At 40.5% G+C, this 27,717-nt stretch overlaps 1 pseudogene across 1 annotated transcript; it reads right to left on the bottom strand.

The window, feature by feature from the left end:
- Positions 1–159: 159 nt before the first annotated feature.
- Positions 160–25,760, bottom strand: LOC146561324 (uncharacterized; annotated as a pseudogene). Its single transcript, XR_014888024.1, has 17 exons — positions 25,660–25,760; positions 24,681–24,813; positions 24,491–24,580; positions 23,433–23,497; positions 23,176–23,239; positions 15,601–15,674; positions 15,398–15,461; positions 13,150–13,223; positions 12,947–13,010; positions 7,513–7,586; positions 7,294–7,410; positions 7,049–7,174; positions 6,776–6,977; positions 6,333–6,476; positions 926–1,024; positions 771–833; positions 160–297 (listed from the first exon to the last, which is right to left on the bottom strand). The product of XR_014888024.1 is annotated as an uncharacterized LOC146561324 (transcript).
- Between the last annotated feature and the right edge of the window lie 1,957 nt (positions 25,761–27,717).

Below are 27,717 nucleotides of genomic sequence, written 5' to 3'. Positions count from 1 at the left end.
GTAGCTTCAATGTTTGGTGGTATGTTCTAAAAACGATCAATTATGATTTGTAAGTTGCATGTGAATATTTGACATCATTCTGAAAGTCATTCAAGAGCACCAATGGATCTTTTCCCCCCCACATGTGCAGATGAAATTCTTCTGTTGTATTCCCGCTATTTAGACAGTGGCCCTTCCACGACGCGCTATTTCTTCAGCGTTTATCCGTTTAGCGCACTCTTCCAGGTCTGTTATGACCTTAGACGCTTCAGGTCGGTCTTCGGGATTCATACTCAGCATTGATCTGATGGTGATGTACTGTAGCATAAAAAGAGCAATAAAACATTTATTAGAAACAATCTTTCATTTGCACCATTTCTAGAGCTCAACTTAGACATTTTCCATTAAGTGTATATCTTTTAAATCCAGAGTCTTATTTCCCTAAATATGAAGATCATCCCTTTCTGATTTTGTTCTCATCGCCATCATGTTCATGTTTGAACCTGAACGTCCTGATGCTCCACAGACTTTCCTTGCTTCTGTGACAACTAAAAACAAAAAGGCCTTTTCTAATGATTAATTAGCCTTTCAGACACTGGAATACTGGAGGTGTTTGCTGGAAATTGTCTTCTGTTAGCTGATATAAATAATCCATCTAAAATCAAACACATACATTTCTAAGTGACCCTAAAAAATAGAGAGGTTTTGGATCACAGCCTTTACTCTGCCAGCACATGTCGTGAGAAATGCATACTGAAATTTGCTAATACACTGAGAAAATGTTGATGTACCTCCGAGATAAAAGTGGATGCAAATTCTTGGGGAAGCTCCTGTTTTCTGATGTCTTCCCATGTCTGAAATATAGTTCAGGAAATTTCTAATGAATAGTTAAAGACAAAACATTTGACCTCCTACAGATTATGAGCTACCATGCACAGCAACCTACCTTGTACTTTTCACAACAACTGGAGATTTTCCAAAGAAGCTCAAAGTAGATCAGCCCCAAAGCAAATATGTCAACCTTTCTGCCGTAGTTCTTGCCCTTCTGCGTTAAAGCAGTTAAACAGCATTAATAACAAGAAGCACTGAGCGCACAAACCTCCACCAAGGCAGCTCACTCTCTGGTCAGTGTTTACATTTAAGGGAATAGTACTGTATTTTGCATATAGAAATTCTGTAAGCATGGTTAATAAGTATTAATCGGTACTGATTTGTAAATAATTGGGCATGAATAACCTGAGCTTACAGAGCTCTAGACTAACCTTTTTCCCACGGTTGCACTGTGTGCCTAACGTTTGTTCTTCTTAGGTCCACCAACACAAAAGTTAGGCACACCCAAATTTTTCAACCGCATCAATTAACACTGCAGTTTTTACATGTGCACTTTTTTGGGGGGGGGGGGGGGGTTGCTGTCCATACAGGCAATATTAATTTGTAACAATCTTGTCAACACAAAGTTCTTTTTTTGGAGCGCAATTCTACAAGAAAGATAAGTTACTGAAAAAGTGCTTGTGCTTAAAGCGCTTTGGCAGTATTGTAGGTAATGTTAAACTTAATCATCATCTCGGCCTCCTCTGACGACCTGTTTCGCTGCTGCCTGCAGTTTAAAGGCAGTGGGAAGAGGGGACACTTGCATTTATCGCGGCATAGAATGTGTTTTCAGTCATTCATCTTGTCATTACCCAACAGCTACATCCACTTCTGTAGGGCTTAGGCTACTCACTAGGGCTGGGTATTGTCACTGATTTCTATAATTGATTTGATTAAATTCAATCTTGACTCACAGTCAGAAATATTATAAATCTGATCATTTATCAGTACTGACACTTGTGAGACTTCATCAGGGATGTAAGCATCACAGCAGATGCCTTTGTGTCAAAGTAACTGAGGATAAAACACAGAAAACATGAAAGGGATTTTCCTGGCCTGACTTTTTATATCAGATAACCACCTTAAAAATATTCTGCAAGCTAAGAGTTTTTCAATATATTTATTTTTTTTAGAAATTATACCAAAGTATTAAACAGCAAAATTAAGGATTTCTGGTCAGAGGTCATTTTGGGGGAAAAGAGAAAAACAGCGCCCGACAGCGCTGTAAACAACGGTAAATAAGCAAATGAATAATACAGAAAACAGATTTGAGATGGGAAACTGTTCTTGAAATACATTTTGGTCGAAGAGGGACAAAACTTGTTGCTCAGAATCAGTGAGCTGACGACTTTCAACCCCAACGGGTTCGTGCCATCAGGTAAGAAAGCCGTCATCTCACTGATACGTCGGCTCCACGCTCCGTTTATGGCTTTGTGTGGAATCTGTTTACTTGCTCTCATTTACTATTTTATCTGTTTGGTGGTTGTTCAAATAGTTTTGTGAGCTCCTGGCTTTTCTGGCAAAAAAACAAAACAAAAAAACAATATTTAAAAATTGATTCAGGATTTAATGAATCAACATCGCGTTATTCAAGCTAAAATCCACTTTAATTGGAAACTCGACTATTGAAACCCAGCCCTACTACTCACCCGTCTATCCACCTAAACTTTCAAACGTACACACACGTAGGCCGAAAGGAATATCTGGACCAGGGGTCCGTTCTTCGTACCTCGCTTACTACATCCAAGATCAAATCATCGCGCTAACTTTGAGCTCGCTATCCCGGTTCTCCGAACACACCCGTTGTTGACGATTAGTACAGCTGGATGAAGTAATGTGAGATCACTGGGTGGCTTAACAGGGGCTACGCATCGATAGTAGAAACATTGATCGGCAACCCTTAAAATTGTACTGTTTGTTTATACGTTTTCCATTTAGGAAATGATACTGGTATATGTGGCTTCTAAATATCACATTATAGTTTACATCCAAATATGTCACATTTAACCTTTTGACCTCACTTTTGCATTTTACATCTGCATTTCTTTCACATTGACCCCACAACATATTATATCTTTAAAGAACACGTCAAGAAAAAGATTGAACTGCTTAGTTAGTTAGAAAATTGTATTATTACATAATAAGCCCGGGGCTCTAATTTCTCAATGATGCAACTAAAAAAAAAAAATCATCCAGTCATTCGATTAAAAAGAAGAAAAAAAAAGTCTCTGCTACTCTGAAAATCTCCATGTAATCAACAACAAACGCACATTATGCCCCTATCGTGGTCTAAACCAATCAGAGATAGTAAGGGAGAGGACCTCTGATTGGTCCTGGGGTCCGTTCTTCGTACCTCGCTAAGTAAGTTAGCTGGATTTGATTGTTGACGATTTTGCGTGATCTTGGATCGTTCGGTTCTCCGAAGCTCATCCGGGACTTGCTGTCATAGCAACAGATCCGTAAGCGGATAATATAAGAATATTCTACAGAATGGTAATATTTATCACTTATATTGCTTTTAGTCTCTTGAAAAGAGACCCTGAAATAATCTGTTTGTTTGTTTATAACAGCAACCAGGAAAAGGGCAGAGGAAAAAAAGACAGGTGGTGGTCCTGCACCCCCTCGTCAACAAGTTGGTTAAGTAAATAATACCCTCACGGGAAAATCGATATCTCTCTATGAGCACACTGTCGCGCTGAGCTAAAGGATCCTGTCTGTCCCGCAATATACGCTGGATTCTGAGGACTCTCCTTATCAATCTTGCACCTTCCGCAATGGGCTGCTCGCGTATACGGACAGGACATGGCTGCGACAGGCTTCCCAAATCCACCTTCGCTTTTATAGCCGTGGTCTCTCATCTTGATTACACGACGTAATTTACAATTACTACTCTGAAATATGAATTACATCTGTAATAATCACATACATGTGATAGAATGTTAATAGCACATTTCCCTTTTTTAGGAAATGACCTGTATGTATCTGTATGGAATCAATAAAAGAATCAAATACTGCATTACCTTTAGTTACATTGATAATATTTATTTATGGCAAAACAGTGGTAAAATATCGCTGTTGCTTTCGTATAAATGAAGCGGACATACCCGACTGGCCGCGATCTAATCCTGTTTACATAAAGTGAACCCGGATGAGCTTCGGAGAACCGAACGATCCAAGATCACGCAAAATCGTCAACAATCAAATCCAGCTAACTTACTTAGCGAGGTACGAAGAACGGACCCCAGGACCAATCAGAGGTCCTCTCCCTTACTATCTCTGATTGGTTTAGACCACGATAGGGGCATAATGTGCGTTTGTTGTTGATTACATGGAGATTTTCAGAGTAGCAGAGACTTTTTTTTTCTTTCTTCTTTTTAATCGAATGACTGGATGATTTTTTTTAGTTGCATCATTGAGAAATTAGAGCCCCGGGCTTATTATGTAATAATACAATTTTCTAACTAACTAAGCAGTTCAATCTTTTTCTTGACGTGTTCTTTAAAGATATAATATGTTGTGGGGTCAATGTGAAAGAAATGCAGATGTAAAATGCAAAAGTGAGGTCAAAAGGTTAAATGTGACATATTTGGATGTAAACTATAATGTGATATTTAGAAGCCACATATACCAGTATCATTTCCTAAATGGAAAACGTATAAACAAACAGTACAATTTTAAGCAACGTTTTAAATATTTTTAAAGACATTTTATAAAAGTCTGACCTCATTTGACTTTGAAGGAATCGGAGATCAAGTAATGGGTTATTTAGAATCTCTTTATACACTGTATTGCCAAAAGTACTAAACCACTTATCCAAATCACTGAATTCAGATGTTCCAGTCACATCCTGACGCACACAGTGCACACAGGTTGCTGACTTTCTGCAGAGTCAATTTCTACAGAACTCCAAACTTCATGTGGCCTTTAGATTAGCTTAAAATCAATGCGGCTTCATGGAATAAGTTTTCATGGCTGAGCAGCTGCATCCAAGCCTTACATCACCAGGGACAATGTAAAGTGTCAGATGCAGTGGTGTAAAATACGCCTTCACTGGACTCTAGAGCAGTGAGACGTGTTCTCTGGTGTGACGAATCACACCTTTGTGGTTTCCAGGAGAATGGTACTTGTCTGGCTGCACTGTGCCAAGTGTAAAGTCTGGTGGAGGCGTGGGGTCCTAATGCTTCAGCATAATGAGAAACTTCGGACAATTTTATGGTCCCAACTTTGTGGAAAATGTTTGGGGATAAACCCTTCCTGTTCCAACACCAGTGAACAAAGTAAGGCCCATTAAGACATGGATGAGCATGTTTTGTGTGGAAGAACTTGACTGGCTGGCACAGAGTCCCGACCTCAACCCCCATACAAAGATGAGAGCGGTAAATGCGAGCCAGTTTTCAATAAACACACTCCTATAGACACACTGCTTGTCCAGGTGCAAAGAACGGCTTCATATCAAATCTTATAGATTAAGAATTGAATATTGCTCAAGTTCATATGCGAGTCAAGGCAGAGGAGCAAATACTTTTGGCAAATATATTGCATGATTCCCTATATGTTGTCCATAAAAACATAGTTTCAAGAAATAGCTCTATGGAAATATCATCAATTGAACATCCGATCACTCTATTGAACTTTGAGAGGTCAGAGGTCAAGAATGATTTATTTTTAATCTTTTTACAATACTTTATGTTGACGATACACACCACACTTATAAGAATCATAGTTATAAGGCTTTTTGTAAATTTTTAAATACATCGCAATAAATCATAAACTTGAACTTGGTGGATGTATGCCACATTTGAATGGGTTGTTAAGATGACTCCACTCTACACGTCTACAAAGTTTTATCAGAATATATTCAAACGTTTTAAAGCTGTTGTGTTTACAGACAGAACAACATGTATGCAAACGCTACCAAAAACAGAACCTCCTTGGTGGAGGAAACAATACACTGAATTCTTCTTCACCATGACTTATTACAACAGAGCCTGTACTCATGAAGTCACCATCATTTCACTAATCCAGTCATCAAAGGCTTCAGTGACAGATACCACTTAAGAGTAGAATAAATTTGAACAACAATGATACAGATATATTCAAACTGATGATTATTATGATACTACGAAATATAGAAGTTATCCCTTTGAGACAGAAATTCAATTTTAGGATTAATTAAGACAGATTATTTGCTCTGTATGATGTCAGTGAGCAGGGTTATTCCTGATACGGTCATCTCATGCACACAGATCTGCTTAAAGGCAGATCTGTGTGCAGCTAGTTGGGCACACAGACCTTTAAGCAGATCTGTGTGCCCAACTAGCTGTTGATTTTGTTTGCAAGGAGCAGCCAATCAGAAGTGAAGGCTGAACTGAACTAAGCTGCAGGAAGAGAGGATACTTTTTCAAAATGCAGAGCTACTCTAGTAGAACCCAAAAATAAAATGGAGCAGCTGGAAATTAGCATAATAATGTCGACGGACTCACCTGTTCAGGAGCCATGTATGATGGTGTTCCCTTCTCCACAGTTCTCTTGATCGGGGACTTGTCATCGTCGTCGTTCTCAGCAGTGACCAGTCCAAAGTCTCCGATTTTCACTTTTGTGTCCTGCCCAAACAGGATGTTGGCAGGCTAGCCGGATGAAACAAAGCAAACGTGACCAATTGTTACATCCTGTGAGGCTGTGGGAGTGTTGGTGTGGTGTTGCAATAAACAGTAACGAGTGAGAATCTCTGGGTTTCTGTGGATTTCGGTAAAAGAGTAAACCAAATAATTTTAGAAACGTAAAGTCACATACGAACATTACACCTTGTTGTCAGGTTTTAACCCACACACACACACACACACACACACACACACACACACACACACACACACACACAGCTGTGCGCTACCTGTGGTTAGCCCGTTATCTGCTTCGTCTGGCTCACCTTCAGGTCTCTGTGGATGAGCTTCTTGGAGTGAATGTATTCGATACCACCGACCATCTGCTGAGCAATGGTCAGACTTTCTTCTCTTCTCTTGGAGTTTGATTTCTTCGTATACCAGTCTTCTATCCAGTCTAGAAGTGTTCTGGTGTCACACAGTTCCATCTGAATGTAGAGGTACTTCTTGGGTGAACCAGTGAAAGACCTAAAACAGGATGAATGATCAAACAGTGAAATGATACAAAAGAAGCGAAGAATTACTTTCACAAGTCTTACTGTGTACTGCAGCTTTCGTCAGTGCTGTCTGACTGGTATCCTGAATACTCCGTCCAACACGAGAAGTATCTAATGATATTAGGGTGCTCGAGGTCTGACAACACCATGGGTTCTCATAGAGCTTTTCTAATTCAAAGAGGGGGGAAAAAAACTGAATCATACAACTTTACTATAACTAACTGTAACAATATAAACCAATAAAGCACGCAGTGAAATCATGCAATATTACAGAACACTTCACTTACTCGTTCCAGCGGATGATCTTTATTGCGTAATACTTTTCCACCAGTTTATCTTTTACCTTGACTACTCGACCAAAAGCTCCTTTACCCAGCTCCTCTACGTAGTCAAACTGTGAATTACTGTTGACAGAAATCTTTTATTAAATATCAATTTCTTAAAGCAGTTGAACAGAAGGTGATAATTTTGATAATATTGCATTCTCATATTTTTATTTTCCACACCTGAAGATTTCTGAATCAGCTGACATATCACTGGGGGAGCTTCCTGAACTCTTTTCTTCAGGACACAACATATCCTTGACAAAACAATACAATATAATGCATAGTGTAAAAAAAGAGAAAGAAAGAAAAGACACCAAAGCATGTAGCATGAATTAAATCAATGAACTTTCATTGTTCACATCATTGAACTACTAAGCTGCAGTTCACAGTATCTTTTTTAAAATACTGTGAACTGCAGCTTAGTAGCATGTCTGAATAGATATTCACAGATTTTGGGCTTCATATGAGCTTTTTGTTGCTCTGCAAATTTGAGTAAATACAGAAGATTTTGCTAGAAAATATAAAGCAACAGTAAATTAAAGTAATTCAATATTTACTGCATATAAATAGCAATGTTGGGTTACTTAACGTAATCCCTGATTCTCTGATAATGGAGTGAGATGTTTCACTATGGGAATCACCAGTGACACCCTGTCTGTCCATGACAGATCTGTCGAGCCGTGCCCCTCCTGACTCATTCTCAGTAGATTTCTTTTGGTCCGCAAGTAAAGGATGAAAGTGCTGGTGAAACACTGTTATCAAAGAACCAGGGATTACGTTAAGTAACCAACCACTAATTTAATAGTCGACGTGTCTGAAGCTTTGTAAGATCCTGCAAAATGCAGGAATAACTAGTAGGATTTAAAAGTGTAATAACGTACTGAAACATAAGATGGCAGCACTGCATGTACAAGGATGCCAGCTGCCACCAAACATGAAAGAAGAAAAAGAAGCAGCAGTCTCCGGTATCATAGCTGTGCCCAAATTCAGGGGCCGCATCCTTCGGAGGCCGCATTTGTAGGCCGATTACGTTACAGCAACACAACGAAGACTGTCCAAATTTGAAGACTCCTCCAAATGCGGCCTTCATTTCCCCAGATTTGAAGGATGGGTCGGGTGTATCCTTCATGGCCCAACCTATCCCAGAATTCATAGCGTGGCCCAGCCAATTCCAACAATGGCGTCAGCTACTTAGTTTAAATATTAATCTTTCTGGGTCACAAAATAAACTTAAGATATTTACAAGCAAAAATGTAAGTCGTAAATCGGTTTGGCTGAAATTAAAGTTATAGTTTTCTCACAGCTAAATAAACATCAAACAGAAAACTGATTAAACAGAAGTGTGAGATGATCGAGAATTTACTCCAGTTTCCTGTTATATTTTAGGTAGCAAGGAGCAGACGGCTGAGTTTATTAAACTCCACTGAAACAATCTGCAAATTTCATTAAAAGTTTAATAAACTATCATCTTGTCTTTATTTTTAGTTAGCACATACCTTAAACACGTAAAGCTGTAAGCTAATGATTGTTATATAAGAGCAGACGCTGCTGGTGCAATAAGCTGTACGTTTTACGTCCAATGTACGCATGATCTGATTAGTCGACTAATCCCCCCCCAAAAAACTGTTGACTAGCCAACTATCAACATAGTCGTTTGTAGCAGCCCTAAAATCCAGCCCACAAAAATACAAATGTGTGGCACATATATCCTGGACTGATACACCTCTGAACAAAGCTGAGGATGTGATAATACCAATGGTAGAATGAGTTTGGAGTCCCAGGAGGCCTATGAGCCCTTAGAGCTGTAAGCCAGAGCTATGGCCTCTACAATCCAATGAGCTAGCCTGTGGCGTTACAGGAGCCCGCCCTTGTCAGGGGAGGCCCAGGAAACAAACAGCTGATCTGATATTCTGAACCCAGCACTTCTGTCCACATGTCCCAAAGACTCTCATGGGGTCCGCCTGTAAAAGCATGTTTACTGGCGGACTGAGCATGTTTAGCAACCATACAAGACTCGCTGTAACGCAATTGCCTGACACAAACATCAGCCATCTCGCCAAACAAAACCAGGAACTGCTGGAACAACTTGCCTGACACGACACAGCTGTTTAATAGAGTGTAACTATAAGTGGACTTCTTCCAAAGGATTTACCATAATCCAAACTGGGACTGGAAAAACTGTTCTGCGATATACTCCTATAGAGGACAATGGAGAACTGTTAAGCACCTAATCAAGTTAGCCTGGACACGCTAAGGAAACTCAAAGTAGTTTTTCACGGTAAGAAAGCGACAATGAGTTAGGAGGCGCTGGTCGGCGAGTTAGAATAAGGGGGCGGAGTCCTGAGCTCGGCTTGACAGGTCTGTCGTGGACAGATGGGTTGTCATTGGAGCTTCCATAGTTGGTTACGCCAAGGCAATTCCCATAGTAAAACACTGAAGTTAGAAAAAGAACTTGTTTTTGTTCTAATAATCACGTTCGATTTAAAATAGGACAGTGTGCATGAAAAATCAAATGTGTTGTCAAATTTTACTGCCAGTTTCTTCAGGTTTCACTCAATTTTTGATCTTGTTTTTAGGAGGATTTCAGACTGGACCTTGGAGTCACTCAGACACACTGGCCGCTTTTAAAGTTTTTACTCAAAATAGCACTGTTAGTGTGAAAGGTAATACAAGACCTGAACCTCTGCGTTTTTTGACGATTTACAGGTCTGTGCCACAGGTTCTGATGAAGCGCCACAGGAATCCCTGGGAGAAAACAAAGAGGTAAATTAGTAAACACTCCATCCTTTCTCTTTTGCTTATCCTCCTCAGGGTTGCGGGTTGCAATTGAACAGAAGGTGATAATATTGATAATATTGCATTCTCATATTTTTATTTTCCATACCTGAAGATTACTGAATCAACTGACATGTCACTGGGGGAGCTTCCTGAACCCTTTTCTTCAGGACACAACATATCCTTGACAAAACAATACAGAGTGCATAGTGTAAAAAAAGAAAGGAAAAAAAAAAAAGACACCAAAGCATGTAGCATGAATTACCTAAAAATTGCTTAAATCATTGAACTACTAAGCTGCAGTTCACAGTATCTTTTTTAAAATACTGTGAACTGCAGCTTAGTAGCATGTCTGAATAGATATTCACAGATTTTGGGCTTCATATAAGCTTTTTGTTGCTCTGCAAATTTGAGTAAATACAGAAGATTTTGCTAGAAAATATAAAGCAACAGTAAATTAAAGTAATTCAATATTTACTGCATATAAATAGCAATGTTGGGTTACTTAACGTAATCCCTGATTCTCTGATAATGGAGTGAGATGTTTCACTATGGGAATCACCAGTGACACCCTGTCTGTCCATGACAGATCTGTCGAGCCGTGCCCCTCCTGACTCATTCTCAGTAGATTTCTTTTGGTCCGCAAGTAAAGGATGAAAGTGCTGGTGAAACACTGTTATCAAAGAACCAGGGATTACGTTAAGTAACCAAGCGCTCTTTTTCTACCTTTGCTCGGTGTTTCACTATGGGAGATATAGCCCATTCCCAAACTGCACCAGCCCCCTGAAGCTACGCTCCAGGACTACACCAGGTATAGCAAAGGATCTCAGGTCAGACCTTAGGCACTAGATTCCAGCACTGCCTGAGCCAGGGTTAACTATGCAAAAATCCAGTAGGGCTGCCACGATTAGTCGACTTGTCACATTTACGTCTACTATCAAAATCGTCAACCACTAATTTAATAGTCGACGTGTCTGAAGCTTTGTAAGATCCTGCAAAATGCAGGAATAACTAGTAGGATTTAAAAGTGTAATAACGTACTGAAACATAAGATGGCAGCACTGCATGTACAAGGATGCCAGCTGCCACCAAACATGAAAGAAGAAAAAGAAGCAGCAGTCTCCGGTATCATAGCTGTGCCCAAATTCAGGGGCCGCATCCTTCGGAGGCCGCATTTGTAGGCCGATTACGTTACAGCAACACAACGAAGACTGTCCAAATTTGAAGACTCCTCCAAATGCGGCCTTCATTTCCCCAGATTTGAAGGATGGGTCGGGTGTATCCTTCATGGCCCAACCTATCCCAGAATTCATAGCGTGGCCCAGCCAATCCCAACAATGGTGTCAGCTACTTAGTTTAAATATTAATCTTTCTGGGTCACAAAATAAACTTAAGATATTTACAAGCAAAAATGTAAGTCGTAAATCGGTTTGGCTGAAATTAAAGTTATAGTTTTCTCACAGCTAAATAAACATCAAACAGAAAACTGATTAAACAGAAGTGTGAGATGATCGAGAATTTACTCCAGTTTCCTGTTATATTTTAGGTAGCAAGGAGCAGACGGCTGAGTTTATTAAACTCCACTGAGACAATCTGCAAATGTCATTAAAAGTTTAATAAACTATCATCTTGTCTTTATTTTTAGTTAGCACATACCTTAAACACGTAAAGCTGTAAGCTAATGATTGTTATATAAGAGCAGACGCTGCTGGTGCAATAAGCTGTACGTTTTACGTCCAATGTACGCATGATCTGATTAGTCGACTAATCCCCCCCAAAAAACTGTTGACTAGCCAACTATCAACATAGTCGTTTGTAGCAGCCCTAAAATCCAGCCCACAAAAATACAAATGTGTGGCACATATATCCTGGACTGATACACCTCTGAACAAAGCTGAGGATGTGACAATACCAATGGTAGAATGAGTTTGGAGTCCCAGGAGGCCTATGAGCCCTTAGAGCTGTAAGCCAGAGCTATGGCCTCTACAATCCAATGAGCTAGCCTGTGGCGTTACAGGAGCCCGCCCTTGTCAGGGGAGGCCCAGGAAACAAACAGCTGATCTGATATTCTGAACCCAGCACTTCTGTCCACATGTCCCAAAGACTCTCATGGGGTCCGCCTGTAAAGCATGTTTACTGGCGGACTGAGCATGTTTAGCAACCATACAAGACTCGCTGTAACGCAATTGCCTGACACAAACATCAGCCATCTCGCCAAACAAAACCAGGAACTGCTGGAACAACTTGCCTGACACGACACAGCTGTTTAATAGAGTGTAACTATAAGTGGACTTCTTCCAAAGGATTTACCATAATCCAAACTGGGACTGGAAAAACTGTTCTGCGATATACTCCTATAGAGGACAATGGAGAACTGTTAAGCACCTAATCAAGTTAGCCTGGACACGCTAAGGAAACTCAAAGTAGTTTTTCACGGTAAGAAAGCGACAATGAGTTAGGAGGCGCTGGTCGGCGAGTTAGAATAAGGGGGCGGAGTCCTGAGCTCGGCTTGACAGGTCTGTCGTGGACAGATGGGTTGTCATTGGAGCTTCCATAGTTGGTTACGCCAAGGCAATTCCCATAGTAAAACACTGAAGTTAGAAAAAGAACTTGTTTTTGTTCTAATAATCACGTTCGATTTAAAATAGGACAGTGTGCATGAAAAATCAAATGTGTTGTCAAATTTTACTGCCAGTTTCTTCAGGTTTCACTCAATTTTTGATCTTGTTTTTAGGAGGATTTCAGACTGGACCTTGGAGTCACTCAGACACACTGGCCGCTTTTAAAGTTTTTACTCAAAATAGCACTGTTAGTGTGAAAGGTAATACAAGACCTGAACCTCGGAGTTTTTTGACGATTTACAGGTCTGTGCCACAGGTTCTGATGAAGCGCCACAGGAATCCCTGGGAGAAAACAAAGAGGTAAATTAGTAAACACTCCATCCTTTCTCTTTTGCTTATCCTCCTCAGGGTTGCGGGTTGCAATTGAACAGAAGGTGATAATATTGATAATATTGCATTCTCATATTTTTATTTTCCATACCTGAAGATTACTGAATCAACTGACATGTCACTGGGGGAGCTTCCTGAACCCTTTTCTTCAGGACACAACATATCCTTGACAAAACAATACAGAGTGCATAGTGTAAAAAAAGAAAGGAAAAAAAAAAAAGACACCAAAGCATGTAGCATGAATTACCTAAAAATTGCTTAAATCATTGAACTACTAAGCTGCAGTTCACAGTATCTTTTTTAAAATACTGTGAACTGCAGCTTAGTAGCATGTCTGAATAGATATTCACAGATTTTGGGCTTCATATAAGCTTTTTGTTGCTCTGCAAATTTGAGTAAATACAGAAGATTTTGCTAGAAAATATAAAGCAACAGTAAATTAAAGTAATTCAATATTTACTGCATATAAATAGCAATGTTGGGTTACTTAACGTAATCCCTGATTCTCTGATAATGGAGTGAGATGTTTCACTATGGGAATCACCTTGGTGTGACTAACTATGGAAGCTCCAGTGACACCCTGTCTGTCCATGACAGATCTGTCGAGCCGTGCCCCTCCTGACTCATTCTCAGTAGATTTCTTTTGGTCCGCAAGTAAAGGATGAAAGTGCTGGTGAAACACTGTTATCAAAGAACCAGGGATTACGTTAAGTAACCAAGCGCTCTTTTTCTACCTTTGCTCGGTGTTTCACTATGGGAGATATAGCCCATTCCCAAACTGCACCAGCCCCCTGAAACTACGCTCCAGGACTACACCAGGTATAGCAAAGGATCTCAGGTCAGACCTTAGGCACTAGATTTCAGCACTGCCTGAGCCAGGGTTAACTATGCAAAAATCCAGTAGGGCTGCCACGATTAGTCGACTTGTCACATTTACGTCTACTATCAAAATCGTCAACCACTAATTTAATAGTCGACGTGTCTGAAGCTTTGTAAGATCCTGCAAAATGCAGGAATAACTAGTAGGATTTAAAAGTGTAATAACGTACTGAAACATAAGATGGCAGCACTGCATGTACAAGGATGCCAGCTGCCACCAAACATGAAAGAAGAAAAAGAAGCAGCAGTCTCCGGTATCATAGCTGTGCCCAAATTCAGGGGCCGCATCCTTCGGAGGCCGCATTTGTAGGCCGATTACGTTACAGCAACACAACGAAGACTGTCCAAATTTGAAGACTCCTCCAAATGCGGCCTTCATTTCCCCAGATTTGAAGGATGGGTCGGGTGTATCCTTCATGGCCCAACCTATCCCAGAATTCATAGCGTGGCCCAGCCAATTCCAACAATGGCGTCAGCTACTTAGTTTAAATATTAATCTTTCTGGGTCACAAAATAAACTTAAGATATTTACAAGCAAGAATGTAAGTCGTTCAGATCATTTAAAAATGTTGGTGTTTGGCTTTTTTCAGTGTTTTATTAGTTTCTGAGTAAATCGGTTTGGCTGAGATTAAAGTTATAGTTTTCTCACAGCTAAATAAACATTAAACAGAAGTGTGAGATGATCGAGAATTTACTCCAGTGTCCTGTTATATTTTAGGTAGTCAGGAGCAGACGGCTGAGTTTATTAAACTCCACTGAAACAATCTGCAAATTTCATTAAAAGTTTAATAAACTATCATCTTGTCTTTATTTTTAGTTAGCACATACCTTAAACACATAAAGCTGTAAGCTAATGATTGTTATATAAGAGCAGACGCACGCTGGTGCAAATGGCCTGCATTTGTATAGCGCTTTATTCAGTCCCTAAGGACCCCAAAGCACTTTACACTACATTCAGTCATTCACACACACATTCACACACTGGCAATGGCAAGCTACGTTGTAGCCACAGCTGCCCGAGGCGCACTGACAGAGGCGAGGCTGCCGGACACTGGCGCCACCGGGCCCTCTGACCACCACCAGTAGGCAAACATGGGGTTAGTATCTTGCCCAAGGATATTTGGCATGCAGCCAGGAGGCAGCGTGGGATCACCGATCTTCTGATTAGTGGCTGACCTGCTCTGCCAAGGCAATTCCCATAGTAAAACACTGAAGTTAGAAAAAGAACTTGTTTTTGTTCTAATATTCACGTTTGATTTAAAATAGGACAGTGTGCGTGAAACATCAAATGTGTTGTCAAGCTTTACTGTCAGTTTCTTCAGGTTTCACTCAATTTTTGATCTTCTTGTTTTTAGGAGGATTTCAGACTGGACCTTGGAGTCACTCAGACACACTGGCCGCTTTTAAAGTTTTTACTCAAAATAGCACTGTTAGTGTGAAAGGTAATACAAGACCTGAACCTTGGAGTTTTTTGACGATTTACAGGTCTGTGCCACAGGTTCTGATGAAGCGCCACAGGAATCCCTGGGAGAAAACAAAGAGGTAAATTAGTAAACACTCCATCCTTTCTCTTTTGCTTATCCTCCTCAGGGTTGCGGGTTGCAATTGAACAGAAGGTGATAATTTTGATAATATTGCATTCTCATATTTTTATTTTCCATACCTGAAGATTACTGAATCAACTGACATGTCACTGGGGGAGCTTCCTGAACCCTTTTCTTCAGGACACAACATATCCTTGACAAAACAATACAGAGTGCATAGTGTAAAAAAAGAAAGGGAAAAAAAAAGACACCAAAGCATGTAGCATGAATTACCTAAAAATTGCTTAAATCATTGAACTACTAAGCTGCAGTTCACAGTATCTTTTTTAAAATACTGTGAACTGCAGCTGATAGAGTTGTATTGTTGATTGTCATTTATGCTTAGAAACATTTACTCATTTATGCTTAGAAATATTTAACCATAGATGCTTAGAAGTGTATAATTAATTGTGTAGTGATAAGTTGTGTGATCTTTAACAGGCTACAGAGGCTTGGTGTGCATTCCTGGAATGCACACCTGCATCTTGGGGGCATGGGAAAAGTTTGCAACTTGCCTTATAGTTTTATGGTAGGATTAACGTAGTTACATTTGTTCTAGTCTAAGTGCTTTTCTGTTTAGATGAACTGCTGGACTTCCTCACCGAGGGGGTCTAGTCTACCCTCTTCCTGACCAAGGATGTTATATGACCCTTCGATCAGCAGTAACACACACACACACACACACACACACACTGTACTCTTTGTGTTTGTAGACGTCATATGTTAATGAACTTATGCATATTCATGTAACCTCAATAAAAGGACAGTGATACGGGAGAACGGACGAAAGCTACTGGGGTCAAGCGAAGGGACGGCGCTCTGTCCAGTCTCTCCCGTGCACGAGTAACATGAAGAACTTGCCTACTTCGTGTCTTGCTTTGCGGTGTAATTATATTGCCTTCAACGTTCCAGCGAATAGGTTTATGCTACAAACCTAACATTAATTGGTCCTTCGATGCCGGCTCCCTGGGATCGCATTCACCGAGGGGGGGGGGGGGGGAGAGGCACGCTGAAAGACTGACGTCAGCCAGGAAGTTCCTGTGGATTCGCTGTCTGTCCTTCTCCTCGATGAATGGCGATCGGCGGGATTCAGGCTGATATTACACGCTAAGTAACGCCAAGTAAGTTTAAAGAGGCCGACTCTATAACCGTGTCGTTGTGCAGTCTCCGCCATTTTGTGAGGCGTTGAGAAGTTCGCTGCTTTGTGGAGCGATAACTGGGTTAGTGTCCCGAAAAAGAAGTTTTGGTTAAATCGCCCAAGGGTCCCAAGCGTCCGGTGTGTGTCCGGTTTTGAAATCGCCCTGGGTGTGTGTCCCGAGCGTCCCTTCATTGGGTTTTGTCGCGCGAGTGGGTGAGCGTCCCACAGCTGGGTCAGGGTCCCGAGCGGTCCGGTGTGAGTCCGGAGTAGGCCTATTTTGTGTTATTGTCATTTTCGTCGTCGTCTTGTTGTTGTTGTTGTGTGTGCGGAGCAGACCGCGTGGTGTGTGACGTCAGCAGCTGTTGTTGTTATCATGGGTTTCCTAAGCAACCAGGAGTGTGTGGAAAAGGCCAGCCCACATCAGCAGCTGTGCTCTGGTGGGTGGCTTTCCCCCCACCCCTTCCTGACACAAAATGTTAACAGCCTGTGTGCCAAACCACTGAGGTGGATAGTTGTTAAAAGTAATCTACATTAAGCTTGTGGTTGCTTAAATTCAGTACAATGACATGTGAGGTGAAGTGATATAGGTAAATATTTAAACTAATGAAGTGCATAGAGGCACTTGACCTGTGTGAAAGACTGTCGTCTTATTATGAGCCATTGTTGAGATATAGAGCATGTCTGTGAAAACAACCAGTATTCTGAACCCTGTATGAAACATCTAAAAGTCCATGATGGAGAAGCTGTATTGAATATGAAAGAAACAGAGTTATGATAACTATGATAACTGGAGTGTGCAGCGTTTCCATGAGCAGTTTTCCTGCACCTTGACTAGTGTGTGTGTAGCATCAGCATCATGTTTTTGTTTATTTGTTTTGTTGGATTAAAAATAATTAAACTGGTGATCATGCCTATGGATCAGCATGGCACATATCTCCAGCCATATGATTTATTTATGCAGATGAAAAAGTGAGTGTGAATGTGTCTGACATCACAGTGTTTTTGTGCACTGTGCAAAAGTAATTGCCTTTGATGGTGAGTGAGAGCAGTGATTTTGCAGACCACCAGCTATTGTGAAAAAAAAAAAGAGTGAAAAAGAGACAAATTACATTGTAGACGAAAAAAATAATAATAATAATCATAGGAAAAAGGTTTTGTGTTGATCAGCCGAAAAACAACTACAATGTCATTTTCTGCTTTTAAGAAAGGATTGTTCATACAAACACAGACAGAGAGAGATGTGTGATGATTAAGCAGTGATGATAATAATGAAAGTCTCTCAGTCTGTCGTTTACAGGTGGGGAACAGACCTGGATCAATCCTACACGGGTAGCAGTCGTAAGAAAATTATAGGTTGAAATCATTAGAAAAATTAGAAACACTCAGCCAGAATTTTTTGGCTGAATTGTTTTGCAGCTTCCCGTCCTCATCCTGAACAAGCAAGCTCCAAGGAAACGAATCTCTCCCTGAAGACACCGAGTGCAGTTTCAGAAGCACGAGCATGAACATTTAACAGTGGACAGGAGTCCAAGAGACAATCTGAGCAGAGAGGCCCAGCAGCGCTGTGGGCAAACGGCATCAGAAAGAGAAGAACCACCATCTAGATTGGATGGATGGAGATGCGTTTCCAGCCAGCTGCAACCTCACTGTGTGTGAAGGACTTTTGAGAAGACTGTCTGAGTTTGACATTTGCCATGTTTGGAGTGAGATGGCAATGAAAGAGACAGTGGGACAAAGAGAGACACGGGACAAAGCTGGAAAAAAAGCTGACTGCCATTGGACTGAAAAGTGGGAGAGAAGGAGAGGAGCAGAAGAGGGCTGAGGCTGCTGTTTTAGTGTGGGCAATCAAATTAGGTTAAGGAATTCGGGGAGACAAGCGACTGCCTGGAAGTGGAGGATTGACACAGTGTCCAGACCACCACAAAAGGAGGAAGAGGACAAGCACTGAGGTATGCAAGTGTACTGTTAGAAAATGGAAAGGTGACACCACACATGCAGCTAATATCCACCAGAGATAACACAAGACCATACACAAAGTGTTACACATTAAAAGAGGGTATTTGTAGAAGGGGTTAACAACACACAGTGTGGTTGCCGATGGTAACCTGTTTCAGAAGATACATAAAAACAGAACATATATTAACCCTACTAACAATTCCAAACACAAAATAGCTTATGAAGATTAGACAACATTTTAAGTGTGTGAGTCTGTTTATTATCTTGTCCAAGTCACCTCGTGTGATGTAAAGACCAGTGAAACTCATAGCACATTGCATGCTCTGCTGGATATACAGCTCCACACACATGCAATGAAAATTAGCTTGTTATCTTTCATCAGTGTAAAATAGTGTCAATTTAGCAGACACTTGTTATCAAATACTGAATTTATCCTAAAAAAAAAAAAAAAAAAAAAAAAAAAAATTGACTCTCCAAGTTGCAGGACAACAATTTAACTTTTGTGGGAAAAAAAAAAAAATCCTGGTTTGATAAATCAGTGACCAGGCAATAAATTTAGTGTTAAAATGGTAAATTGGGAGAAGCTTCCTGCTTGATTAATGCAGCACAAGTAATTTACTGTATGAGGGAAATTGTCTTTTGTGATACTATTTTGAACATGCTTTCCTGTCGTCCTGTCAACTTAGTGGGTTAATAGCTGATATGCAAATTAGTTGATCGGTTCTTAGATTAATGAAAGGTGACTGAATTTTAGCACGAGTGAATGAGATGTGTTGGAGTTTGTTGTGTTAAATGGAGACCCTAAAACACTGAGTTTCCTGCTTTGATGTGCGAGTGAATTCTGTATCTAGATACACAACTCTGAATATGTCAGAACAAACTTTTTTTATGAAGTGCATCACAGCATGTCACATGTTTTATGATGAAGGGAAAAGGAAAATTGAATAAAATAGATCTGTGGCCTAAATGAGTGAAGAGCACAGACCTGGTGATTAAACTCATAAGTTAATAAGACATTAGACTGTTGTGTGTTGTGCAGTTGATGGTTGGTTTGGAGTGAATCTAGCTGATGATTTTTCTTCTGTTGTGAAGTCGAGCCTGCCGATTAGTATGATGGTATGAGGAACCATGCTAATGGTATGATTTACCTGAGATGAGGAGTTTGTGTCATGACTTAACAAGGCCTTTTTATTTTGATACTTTCACAGTGCACTGAAAGTTTGGTTTAATAATTTGTTATTTTTCATTTTTATCTTTTGAACAGACACTGATTTTGTTTGTCTATTTCTTTTCTTTAAGCAGATCCGCACGTCGGGAATTAAAAATGCTACACGTCGTCGAGAAAATTGTGTCAAGTGAGTTTTCTCCACATTAAATTGGGTTCTGGGGAAGGCCACTTATTATAAGTGTCCCAGCCTAAAACTGGATTCAGCGATGTAATCCTATCTAAAGTTCTTTTTCTTTTTTTGAAATGATGTCATTTTGCTGCGAGTGGAAACTAAAATGCGACGACAGGTTCCACTATCAGCAAACAAAGAAACAAAGAAAGAATGAATGAATGTATGAATGGAAATAAAATAAAAACAAACTGACTGACCGACTGGTAAAAGCTGACGAGACTTGATCACGACTCAAAGTTAATCTCCACCTAGACAGGACAAAAGGGTGGATGAATCTATGTGTTTTTTGTTACAGGAGCAGTAAGATGACAGCAACATTCGAGAGTGCATGATGATTTAACCTGTGAAATGCCACTTTTTGTGTCTGTGCATTTACCAAGGGTGATATTCCCTACCTTTTGTTGCACAGAAGTTACTGTGAGAAAAGTGTGTACACACTGCGCAGCGCTAACATTTGCATTTTCTTTTTTACAGCATTACAGTTAATTATGTGTTTGATTATGTGGTTTATAAGAGGATTAGTTAATGTTTTTCTACTATAGGATTTTTGGGTTTACATGTGACTAACATTCTTTCCACAGCTAGGGTTGACTTTATGGTGTTTTTATGGCACCTCTGGAACCTGTTGACCTGTGTCTGACCTCCGTCTGACCACAGTCAATGTGTATTGCTAAGGTTTGTTTCTTTGAGAATGCTGTGGAAGATTCAGCTGAAACGGACAAGTGACATGAGTAAAACAAATAAGAGTTTACGTGTTTATGGAATAGTTTATTGTGGGCTCTTTGCTGGCCACTTTGAGCCCATAATAATAATAATAATAATATGTAAAGTGGAGTGACTTTGCTTAAGAGAAGTCACCGATTACATTAATGTTAACTGAGCACATGGGACTTGTCTTGCCCGTGCTGAATGCTCGTTACTCTTTTGATATAATTGTTTATACGTGTGAAGTTTGATTTTATTTCCAGATCTTGTGTATGCGGGCTCCTGGTGGAGCCAGTTTTTAAGACAGGGATCCAGGTTTGGTGAGTTGACGCATGAGCGTGTCCATGCGTCAAGAGGTGGGGTCCAGAATTAATATTAAACAATGTTTACTATTATTGTTGCAGTGATTTGTGTGATTAGCTGTTTATTTACAAGTATTAAATCTATGCAAGTGGTGCATCCATGTTCAGATGAGGCTATGATGGCCTATAGTGAAGTTCACTGAACTAAAGAATGTGGTTTGATGATTGTTGACATGCTGTCCAAATAGAAGTTTTTTTGAAATACAGGTGCAGCAGTGAGGAGAAACATTCCAGGCATAGCGGACAGCCCAGGCAGTGGTTGAGGTCAAAGATCAAGCTGGTTGGGGCCCATCATGAAATCAGACCTTGGAGCCACAGCAAGGACCATGAAACTGCCTGCAAAATAGAGGAGAGGATCGTCCACAAGATGGGAGAGAGACTTCAGGAGGATCAGAGATCATCTTCAGCACAGCAGACATGACACAGAGAGCTGTGCTACTAAGCTTCCAGGAAATCAAGAGGAGACTTCCCACAGCAAGATTTTAAATACAATGAAAGATTCAATATTGACGCTGAGGAAGACGACTAAGGTGTACGACGTGCTCTGCCTTAAACCTTCAGCAGCGTTGGAACATAAACACTCAGGGGATGAGGAGCGTGCCAAGCTCCATCGACAGCGCAGAAGGAGTTCGAGGATGACATCATGATTCTGTGAAAGCACAGGAACCAGAAACTATGGTGGTGATGACAGCAGTTTACTATGAAAATCACCTAATGTGCCACTGTACTGTGCATACGATGACACTCTGAAGGCTGCTGGGATTATAATAGCAGTAAGACAACTGAACCCTGCACCCTTTCCACAGAGGTGTTTCTCTGCAGAGCGTGGACAATTAAGGAGTCATAAATATCCCCCTCACAGGACGAAGGCTTGAATGGGGTAATGAGAGGCCATAAAACTAGAGTGCTGAGAGGTCTGCAGCTTTGGAAATAGCTGAGACCCATGTTGACAAACAACAAAACCAACTGGTATGTTTGAATGTCTATCCTACATACATTTGGACTCTGGTCCTGTGGACAATGAAACAACTGGAAGAGACATTTATGTCGCCCTGCAGAACTCAAACCACTCTGCAAAGAGACATGTGATGTGCACACCCGGAGGAAGCATTACCAAGCTGGGATGTTTTTGAAAATGTTACTTTTTTATTTTCACTATTAAATTAACAATTTCTTTGGTTGCTCGTAAGATGCAGTTTGCCATGAGATGAGCTCAATGAATGGGATAACCGCTAATGCATTTGTTAAACTGTGTACTTTTTCAGTAGTTTAGGGTGATTTGACATATGCTGAGTATAAGAATGTTTGCCTTAAAGCTGTCAGACATGAGGTATTCATAACTGGGAACTTTTCTAGCATAAATGTCGAAAAGGGGGGAATGATAGAGTTGTATTGTTGATTGTCATTTATGCTTAGAAACATTTACTCATTTATGCTTAGAAATATTTAACCATAGATGCTTAGAAGTGTATAATTAATTGTGTAGTGATAAGTTGTGTGATCTTTAACAGGCTACAGAGGCTTGGTGTGCATTCCTGGAATGCACACCTGCATCTTGGGGGCATGGGAAAAGTTTGCAACTTGCCTTATAGTTTTATGGTAGGATTAACGTAGTTACATTTGTTCTAGTCTAAGTGCTTTTCTGTTTAGATGAACTGCTGGACTTCCTCACCGGGGGGGTCTAGTCTACCCTCTTCCTGACCAAGGATGTTATATGACCCTTCGATCAGCAGTAACACACACACACACACACACACACACACACACACACACACACAGGCAAGGTACTCTTTGTGTTTGTAGACGTCATATGTTAATGAACTCATGCATATTCATGTAACCTCAATAAAAGGACAGTGATACGGGAGAACGGACGAGAGCTACTGGGGTCAAGCGAAGGGACGGCGCTCTGTCCAGTCTCTCCCGTGCACGAGTAACATGAAGAACTTGCCTACTTCGTGTCTTGCTTTGCGGTGTAATTATATTGCCTTCAACGTTCCAGCGAATAGGTTTATGCTACAAACCTAACAGCAGCTTTTAAAGTTTTTACTCAAAATAGCACTGTTAGTGTGAAAAGTAATACAAGACCTGAACCTTGGAGTTTTTTGACGAATTACAGGTCTGCGCCACAGGTTCTGATGAAGCACCACAGGAATCCCTGGGAGAAAACAAAGAGGTAAATTAGGAAACACTCCATCCTTTTTCTCTCTTTTGCTTATCCTCATCAGGGTTGAGGGAGGCAGGAGCCTAACCCAGCTGTCATAAGGCGAGAGACAGTGTACATCCTGGACAGGTACCAGTCTAGTCTACCATTTTCACAAATCTACCACTGCTTTCAGTTTGTGACTTACGGTTCAGTCTGTGGCGTGGGCAGCGTGGCTGAGGCGCCATCTTGAAACACTTCGAAGGGCGACACCTGAAACACAAGCAGAAAGTCTTTAACTTCTGTACCATATCGTCCTCCTTAAAATCTTTGTATGTTATGTTAATTACATTTGCAGGCAACAACTCAATGCATTTATTTATGGTCGGTCTTATAATTTAAGTGATCTACTGAGATTTTCCTACACAACCATCTATGGTTTACAGAGAACGGTCAGGAACCGAGAAGATATCCAGTGAGTGGTAGTTCTCTGAAAAGGTCTAGCTGATGCCAGGGGAGAACGTCAATAATGCTTTGTGTTGAAGGGAAAGCACCATTAACTCAAATAAGCATAAAGGTAGAAGAGCATCTCTGAAACAGCAGCAAAAGACCACACTGGTAGCCACGCCCCTGTAAAGATTAAACCAATTTAAAACTGGTTTCTTGAACATGACAATGGGCCTGATTTACAAACAGTGTGCACAAACAAATATGTGTGCAAATTTGGAGTAGGAAAGTTTTATGCAAAAAAAGAAATAACAATAATAAAGACTTTATTTTTATTTGTCGTTATTACTTTTGGTCATTTACAGTTTTCCAAAACACCACAGACTACAAAATGCTCAGAATTACAAAAAAAAAAAAAAGCTTGTAAAAAAAGAAAAAGAAAAAAAAAGCTAAATATTACTAATTTCATTGTTTTCTTGGTGCTACTGTTACATGTATAAAACATTTGTTTTGTACTAGCATTAAACTTTGTGAACTGACTCTATGCCTACGGATCTTCTCTATCTAAATAGTACTTCCTCTGGGTCACACATGCATTGTAAACTGGAAGGTAATTTTGTGTGCAAATTCAGACTCAAATGGCCTTCGTAGTCACTGGATCTTAACAAGTCAGACAGTATTTCCTGGTACTTCATTTTGACCCCTTAACATTTACAGTAATAACAAGATCCACTGTTTGCTCCAAGTTACATGCTCCACCATGCATACAAGTTAGTGTTTGATTTAAACCAGCACAGGTTATAATGTATTGCTACTCACCCAGTTAGTTTTGCGTTCAGATATACCATCAAACAGAGTTTCTCTGCATTTCAGGTGAGAACGTTGCGCATTTGAATCTTTTTTCTTCATCTGAAAGAAAAACAGATTTTTCAGAAATGACATCATTGTTAAGAATAGAGCAACAAATTTGTGAAACGTGTTCCATATACAGGCACATGCACCATCTTACCTCCACGATTAGATTTTCCTTCTCATTCAAACTTTTCAGGGCATTCCGAGCTGCCTTCTGCTTTGCTTTTTCAGCGTTCTGCCCCTCACCATCAGGAAACCTTTGCCCATTGATCACAGCCCTCATGATGACTCTGACAAAGAATTTTAAAAGCTCTAATTAACATTGCTGATGTACTCCAACTCAAAAGTTTGATCACAGCTTCTCATTTAACAGTTTTTCTTTATTTTCATGACTATTTACATTGCAGATTCTCACCGAAGGCATCAAAACTATGAATGAACACATATGGAATTATGTAGTAAACAAAAAAAAGTGTGAAACAACTCAAAAAACGGTTTATATTTTAGATTCTTCAAAATAGCCACCCTTTGCTTTGATTACTTTATGAGCTTCATAAGGTAGTCACCTGAAATAGCGATAAGTGATAACTGAATGTTTCTAGAGCTATGCGAGGACATGGCAACATAACCGCGGGGAAACTTCTGGGGATGATGATGTTGCAGGAGCGAGCACAACATGACAAATCTGTCAGAGAAGGGCGAAATTTTGATCATGCCGATCGCAGAAATGTGAAGCCACGGAGGCTTTTTCATCGTTTTGATGGTCAGTGTAGTGGCTATATTAAGTTCTTAAAGTTCTCTCTTTACATGGTTTGGTTATGAAAAGAAAGAACTGAATCCCAAGTTAAATAATGTAATAAGCGAGGTCATTGCCACAGTCAACTACGTCAAAACACGACTTGTCAAAGCCCAGATTCGGGACTGTGCGAAGTAATGGGCTCCGACAACACAGCCGTTGTGTATCACAGCGAGTCCCGCGTATTCCAAGTTAAACCAAATAGCTATTATTAAACTAATATAAGACTACAAGGACTTAGTAGTTGGTTTAGCACTTGCATGGCCCAATGCACAATATGGCAGCATACCCTCTTTAATATATTGCAGCTGCCGAACACATTTATCCGGTTTTAGCTCACCTTTTCTCACCAGGTCTCTCTAAAACGTTCTCATATTCCAGCTTCAAATCGTTCCTCCGTGCAAACTTTTTCAATCGTGTTGTGTACTTATTCTTGCCCATCTTAAATCGCGAAACCCTGGTCGGACAAATACTTGCTATAGTACAGCAGAGCTCACACACAGATCTAAATTTCCCACCACCGCCGGCTAGTGAGGGCACGTTCCTTACGTGACACACTTCGAGACTTGATTCGTCGGAGAGTCACGTGATCAATTATGTCAGAAGACAAACGTACCTGCCCACTGGTTAATTACATAATCACGTGGGGGCAGGGATCTCACAGCATAAGCATTTATATATTGTGTGTTTTTTTATTATTAAAAAACATCAACAAGTCACAAGCAAAATGAAAACACACCATGGCACATGTTTAAACAAGTAAGGTATATTCATAAAAATGATTTATTATTAAAAAAGACATAACATAATTTTTCATCCCCCCAAAAAAGATACATGTTTAAAGCACAATATCAGCCCAATGTCAAACAGAACTGTCACATGATATCAAACAAAAAATGTCAATTCTGTTGTGTAGAGTGGGCAATCATAATGAAGCAGTTCATTATGAATATTAGATTCTAGCTGCTCTTCATGTTTTTGGCCACCAGACAGTGGCGTGTCCAGCGGGGTGGCCTGGGGGGGGCACAGGCCACCCCCCCAACCAGACTGGCCACCCCAGGTGCCACCCCAAAGGCAAAACAATAAAATTCAATCAAATATCAAATGTCCGATTATGTTTTCACGGTGAAGCTGAGATATCCGAGTGTAAGTGAATGCAGCATCGGCTTCTGCGCTACGTGCATCACGTTAGCAAAGGTAGGAGAGCCAAGCACGAAAGACGGCACTGCAGGAAACAATTTTTCGGTGAAAGAAAATGAGGACAGAATAAATGTCCCGGTAAGTAATATTAAGTTTGTTGAGTTTAGTAAACTTCGGTGAAATTAGAATACCAAGGAAAAAATAACACTTAAAGAATTATTGCAGCCATCGAATATTTCAGACAGTATGCTACTGAGGGCAGCTAACATAAGAGTTATGAGTTATAAGATATAATCTAAGTCGTAACATTGCTGTATGGTAGTGATGGTGAGATGAAGCCTCATGATGAACTGAAGCTTCCCATCCAACTGGTCGACTCATGGTTCGAAGCATTGTGATGATTCATTTGCTCTACTGCGCCATCAAGTGGACAATTCAAGTGAAACGGGCTCAATGATTATAATGATGTGATGTGTAAACCGCTAAACTGAATAAATAAATTGTTTTTCATGGTTATTTATCCCGAATATTGTCTCAGTATGTCTGATACAAAAGAGAAAGTGGAAACTATCAGTACACAGGTTTTGGGATGATTGTGTAACTGCGTAATCATGCTTATGTACATCTCAATAATGACACAAACTAGTGTGTGGCACTTCAAGTTGGTGGATGAGGGAAGCCACCGCCATAGCCACCACCAAACAACTGAGTTATTTTTACACATCAACCTGCATCTGGCCAATCCACCACCTCTCATTGTTCATGCCATTACAAAAAAAAATAAGTCACCGGGCATATGCCCGGTATGCCCGATGGCCAGTCCAGCTATGTTAACCTGCAACCAAATCTGCAGCTCCATACAGTAGTGATGTGTCCTGTGTGTCGAAGCTTCGAATCGCGCGTCGGGTAATCGCGGGGGCGTTTTTCTGAAGCACGTATCGAGGCTTGCGTTGATTACGTATGCAGTGACGTTCGAGGCCTCGCGGGCAGTCCGTACCACGTGACTGATTCGGGAACTGGTTCACCGGTTCGCGCCAGATTCGAAATAAAATGGGCAGCAAAACACAGCTGATTCCCCCATCACATCGTGTTGTGGAATTGGATTACGTATGTGTTACATAGCTACTGGAGTACTGGACACAAATTTCTTTATCCAAACTTGTATAAACTTGCTGTGGTTTTTCTTGCAACCCCTGCTTCATCTGTGCCCTGTGAGAGGATATTTTCAAAAGCAGGAGAAATCCTCTCAAAAAAGAGG

This window comes from Mchenga conophoros, linkage group LG13, assembly GCF_057382185.1.
Source record: "Mchenga conophoros isolate Kocher_MC1m ecotype Shallow Benthic linkage group LG13, M_conophoros_male_GT1.1, whole genome shotgun sequence".
Taxonomy (NCBI): Eukaryota; Metazoa; Chordata; class Actinopteri; order Cichliformes; family Cichlidae; genus Mchenga; species Mchenga conophoros.
This window is presented reverse-complemented; position numbering and strand designations above follow the sequence as displayed.